The sequence below is a fragment of the Bemisia tabaci genome, chromosome 7, assembly GCF_918797505.1.
Source record: "Bemisia tabaci chromosome 7, PGI_BMITA_v3".
Lineage (NCBI taxonomy): Eukaryota > Metazoa > Arthropoda > Insecta > Hemiptera > Aleyrodidae > Bemisia > Bemisia tabaci.
The window spans coordinates 8,272,305-8,278,399 of NC_092799.1; the positions used below are offsets into that span (position 1 = coordinate 8,272,305).

The following is a 6,095-nucleotide window of genomic DNA, read 5'->3' on the forward strand; positions in this document are numbered from 1 at the left end:
ATAAAATAATTTCGGGATGAGCACTTTACCTCGCAAGCTCTGACAAATTATGCTACGGTTGCTGAACCAAATGCTTAACTCTCTGACCATCATTAGGCGAATCTGAGTGTTGACTACCATAAATAACTTATGCACTACGGGAGAGAAAGAGTAGCGGAGTTTCTAAAATATATTATCACGGCGTATTCTCTTCTAAATGCCTTGCTCATATGAACGGAAAGCTTTGGTGTTCCATATCGACGGTGAAACTACCAAACCACGTATCTCGTTTGCGGTGTTTAAAAATCTACGCTCACATTTTATTTTTTTGAAGTAGACCAAATCCATATCATTCCTTGAAATTTTCACGGAATTTTCTCCGCACAAAGAGGAAAAATCACAGAAATTTTCAAGACTGGATGTTAAGTAGTTTTTCATTTAAAAAATAAAGTATGACAGGAAGTCTGCGACGCCGCAAACCGAGATACGTGGTTTGGTAGTTTCACCGTCGATATGATGATATGACATGAGGCTTGGCCTTTCAACCGAAGTTACTTTCTCTACGTAGGACATTTAAACTAGTGCACATTCATAGGGGTGGAACTTAAAGAGGTCTGAACTCTCCCCTGTCTTACAAAATCCCCCAGAGGATCAGTTGCAGAGTTTTGATCAATTGTTTAAAATATGCCCCCATACTTTAAAGAATTTTCGACCTCAGGGATTCCTCACCCTTCTCCATGAGAGAATTATGACTGGTCAATGAGTCCGTACAGTCCCCTCACACACACACACATTATTATTAAATTGTCCTCGAAAGAGATTATTTCTCGTAATTTTGGGGAGAGTTTGAGTCTTTGGATTCTTCCCAACCCCTAAGTGACATCCCTAATCATAAATGGGAAATTAATCACAAAATGAAAGGCGAAATTTCCTATTTTAACAAATGAAAGTGTTACAAGCACCAGTCTGCTGATAAAAAAAAAAAATATTTTATTAATGAAGAAAAGGGCCTGACAGGGGTTAGATTTCGCCAAGCCACTGATAAACTTTTACGGATTTTTATTAAATGTGTGCGTGAAATAAAAAGAATGGATGAAAAAATTGATTTAAAAAAATCATTTCATGGTGAACGACAATGTATATAATAAAGAGATGATATAACAATGCAATTCGGCAACTTAGCTAAGGACACCGATCCATGAATTGCCCATTGACGGAAGGGATGATGAGGGTGCGGGGTGGTGGAACAGGAGGGACGGTGAAGTGGCTTCGAATCATGCGCATTAGATAATCCATCCCACAAGTCTCCCTGGTTCTGAATTCGAGTATATACTGACATTTGATCAATTATGGTTATTAATAGAATTTAATCTCTTGAAAATATCCCTCTCAATTTTTATGCCTTGGCTTCCAACGTTACAGGAACCTATCAAGCTTCCGCAATTTTTACGCACTTAGTTGGTCTGGTGCGTCAAAGAGCTTGCTGTGATGGTGAAAGTTCTGCTAAAAGATCCAGATGTTAAGCATTTTATTATTTTGATATAATTTATAATCCAAAATGAGCAACATTATGGTTTGGCATTTTCACAGGATGACTAAGTAAGTGATGGCAAACGAAAACAGTAGAACATTCCAAGCCATCATATCAATTTATTAACCGTGCGCGAAAAAAGGAGAGTTATCTCCAAAAAATTGAGAAGATTCCCTTGAGATTTGTGTTTTTGCAGTTTACCTATCGATTTTCACTGAGAAAATTATTCATTTCTTTTTCAATCAATAAAAATTGACTTCAGTTACTTTTTGAAAAGAAAAGAAAAATTCTCGAATTTGCAAAGAAATTATTTTATTTGAAGAGACATTTTTGTTACTGAAATAAATTCAAATAAATTCAATATAAAATCGAATGAAGTTTTGTAAAATTTACTGTAAGAGTTACATCGGCATCGATGAAAAACTGATTGACAAATTTTTTTTTGAAATAAGAAAAATTAAAATATTTTTTTATTCCAAAGAAAAAATTACTTTAACTTGGATAATCTTTTTTAAAATTACTAAGGTTTTTTTCTTTCTTTTTTTTTCGGACCTGCGTAAATAGAAGAGTTTCGCTAGATGACGTTTAGTTGTGACGTATGAGTTACAGTGTTTGAAACTCACAGGCGCCAACGTGACCCTTAAAAATTACCCCCTATAAATCTAGATTTTCATATTAGGTGATTATTCGAAATTTTCAGTGAAAGCTTTTTCTATTCTTCGCGATTTCATTATTTGAGCTTTTGTCTTCCCCAAGTTACAGCTACTTACAAGTTCTGCTAGGAAAAAATCTAGCGTCTACCTTTTCACTAAATGCGCCGTAATATGTAGGCAAAAAATCAATTTGGCCCCTAAAAAATCTTCAATGGCGCCTAAAAATCGGGCTTGATGCGCCACATGGCTCCTGAAAGTCAAAGGTGAGTTTCGAACACTATGTATGTGTACGAGAATTTTTAGCCTGGTTTTCGATGTCCTCCAATAGAGTCGATCACGGTCGAGAAGAGAAATTCCAGGTCAAAGGGGTCAGCTGGGGTCATCAACACGGACGAAAAAGCACCCCTCGTTTCGATTTCGCTACATCGCGAGCCGCGCTCTTAATAAAAAACCTTCTGGGGCGGAAACTTCTCATCATCCCTCATTAATAGCAGCGGACCGCGATCGTATACGCAAACAAAACAAAACATCCAGCGAGTATTTTCCTACGAGCACTCTTTCGCTCGAAATCGGCCTTTGAATCATTAATTCTGAAATTCCTCCTGATTCACGCTACCCCTCGGGGGTGGGGGAGTGAGGTGACCTAAAAACCTTATTTGCTGGGGTCACAATCGATTTGACATCTGTCCCGTACTCCCGTTTCACTTGTCCCTTTGAACATGCACGAATCAAACCCCGCGAGAATCGACGTACTTGAATTTATGGGGATCTTGACGCTTTATAGATGCTGCAAGTATATCGATAGCCTAAGTGCGAAACCGTGCATGTTCGTTTGTTACGTTGCAGACGTCTTGTCATAATTTATTTTTTCTTGAGAAAACTGGTCAACTTAATTTCTTGAAACTTCCTTGATTTTTTTTCCCTGATAGCATCATATTCCGTAGAAATCTCAAGCCATCCGATTGACTTGAGTCTCTTCGAAAAAACATATTAGGGACAAATATTTTAAAACACCGCAACGCGGTTTCGCACAATAGCCGTCGATATGATAACACGGATCGAGATGAGGATTTTTCGAAATTTCAATTAGTTTTCAAATTAGATGGTAATAAATTTTTACTGATGAAAAATAAATCAGCAATTCATTATACCTCCACTTTTGAACGTATAATTTTAATACTCTCATTTTAATTTTAAGATGTGACCGCTTATCTACCCTACAGCAAGGAGAACCTTTGTCTAAGGATGAAAATATTTCTGAAGGGCAATTTTCATCATATTAAATAGAAAAATCGGAGTATAATTTTTGGACGAACATCTCTCACTCTCTCGTATTACAATGATCAGGTATAATAATATACTTACTTTAAGTCAATGGATCCACTGAATGACGACAAAATCACTCGTACTAAGATGCAAGCTAATCGATAACAGCCTTTCGGTGCTAAGAAAAAACGCCGTATGATCATAAAAAATGGTGCCTAATTTCAAACAATAAACCATACATTTTTATGAGAAGTCCTTGAATCAATTTTTGATACTTCATATCGAATTACAATTGAAATTCTTGGAAAAAGGGAGGACAAAATAATATATTCACAGGTTTTCCAGAAAATGTATGTATTATGAGAGGTTTACGACATTAAATTTTGAACCAAATCTTACACTATCGATTACGAATAATCATAGAGAATGTAACTTTTATGTTGACCAGCATCTCCGAAAAATAAAAATAAAGTTTCTTAGGAAGTTTGCAATGTCGCAAATGGAGAAACGTCGTCTCTCATTTTGCCCAAAAATATGTATGTGTAAAATTGAAGGCATTTTGACTTTCCTCTCTCAACTTATATTCGTCTGTAACGATAAACAATGGGACGCGTTTGCTACGGCGCCTTGATACAACTATACAACCTCGACGGATGTCCGTATTGCGTTCAAAAAATTGAAGGCGTTTTGCCTTCCTACGCACCAACTGGGAACTGGGTCGATCGAGGGACGCGTTGGTTGGCGGAGACAGGGAATTGATGCAACTAATTAAACTTGATGGATGCACGTATCGCACCGACTGAAGTGCGAAACCACGTATCTCCATTGCGGTGTTTCAAAATTTCCGTTCTTATTTCATCTCTTCCAAGAGAAACAATCCAAATTTACGACTTTAAATTTTGAACCAAATCTTCTGCTATCATACCTATACAATCAATATGGGACGGCGCTTTGATACGCGTACGGCGCCTTGATACAACTATTCAACCTCGACGGATGTCCGTATTGCGTTCAAAAAATTGAAGGCGTTTTGACTCCCTGCCCATACTACCTGTAGTCGATTCGATCGAGGGACGCGTTGGTCGGCGGTGAAGGGGACTTGATGCAACTATTGAATCTTGTTGGATGTCCGTATACCACCGCCTTATGTGCGAAACCTTGTATCTCCATTGCGGTGTTTCATAATTTCCTTTCTTATTTCATCTCTTCCATGAGAAATAATCCAAATGGCAACGTCTGAGGGCTCATACGGTGTTCTTAATCGGTATTACAGTGTAACCGTGAACCTCATGAATGAGCGGCAAATTTTTCAGAACGTACCAAGTTGGCAAATCTTCAAGATATGACATCACTCTTGACGCAGGCAGGAACCGCGAAAAAATTTGGACGATCGTTAAGTCAGCTTGAAAATTCACGTGCACTAACGCGGAATTATTTATAAGTAGATACTAATTATTTGCTGTCTGATGGATTTGAAAAATAATCTAGAATGCGCTTAAAATACGCAAAATTGGTTTTAATTTACAAACGTCCCGGCGCACAGTGAATCGAGTCGATCAGAGAGGTCGGACATAAAATTTTTGACCAAAATTGCAAATTTTGATGTTTAATTCGTCACATTATAAATTTTGGGGGAAACTTCGGGAAGGAAATTTCACGAGGAAACCAATGGAGCCACTTTTAGAACCTCAAAGTTGCGTTTAAACGGAGTCATGAGGGTTTGAAGTTTCAAAATTTTGTCCGATCTCTCCTATTGACTAGATCCATCGTGCGGCGCGGTGGTATGAAAGCAAAATATATCGATGGCCAAAATTCGAAACCACGTACCTTCGTTTTCAACGTTGCAAAGATAGTCATATTTTATTTTCTCTTTGGGAAACTAGTCAATGTAATCTCTTAAAAATTCTTCGATCTTTTCTTTCTATTCCAGGACATCCTGTAAAAATTTCAAGCTGAAAAGTTTGCAAGTATTTTCTATGGAAAAATAAAATAAGGGCGGATATTTTGAGACACGGCAATGAACATACATGGTTTAGCACTTCGGCCATCGCTTGAACATACATGGTTTAGCACTTCGGCCATCGCTATAAATTAATGGATGGTTGAATGTAAATTTTGGGAATAAAATTTGAAGTTGGAAATTAATAGTGTATATGCAGATAAGTTATAAGAAAACGAATCAATGAAGAAATGAGGGCCCCCCCCCCTCCCATTATATTTTTTGAAACGAGAGAGTTTTTTAATCTTTGCTTCTCTCCTCGTTCATAACGAAGTTAAGGAGGTGAACTTAAAGCTTGCGCCTCTCATGAGAAGTCTGCGGTTTTATTACAACGTAATGAATCACAAAATATAAAGGAAGAACCATACGTAGAAATTATTATCCATGTTTATTGAATATTGCGTCAGATTTCGTTAGATTACGCTTTCAGTTGTTTAATGCGCAGTTATGAGACACGATCGCACTCTGCCTTCAATGAAATAAGCAGTAGATTTATATTTGTCGATGAACTCTTAATGATAATTTTAAAAATTTTAACAAAATCTAAATGACGGGTCTGAAATTGCGCATCATATTTGTCCCGCCAAAAATTTGAATAATTTTGAAACAAAATCAATACCCGCCTTCAACCTTCACCGAGGCATCAGAGACGCTGTTGATTGGTGTT

General features: G+C 37.3%; 1 protein-coding gene across 1 annotated transcript in view; it reads right to left on the reverse strand.

The window, feature by feature from the left end:
- LOC109032724 (cathepsin B-like cysteine proteinase 6) overlaps positions 1-6,095 on the reverse strand; it is a 361,957-nt gene that overhangs the window by 160,694 nt on the left and 195,168 nt on the right. The window lies entirely within an intron of this gene.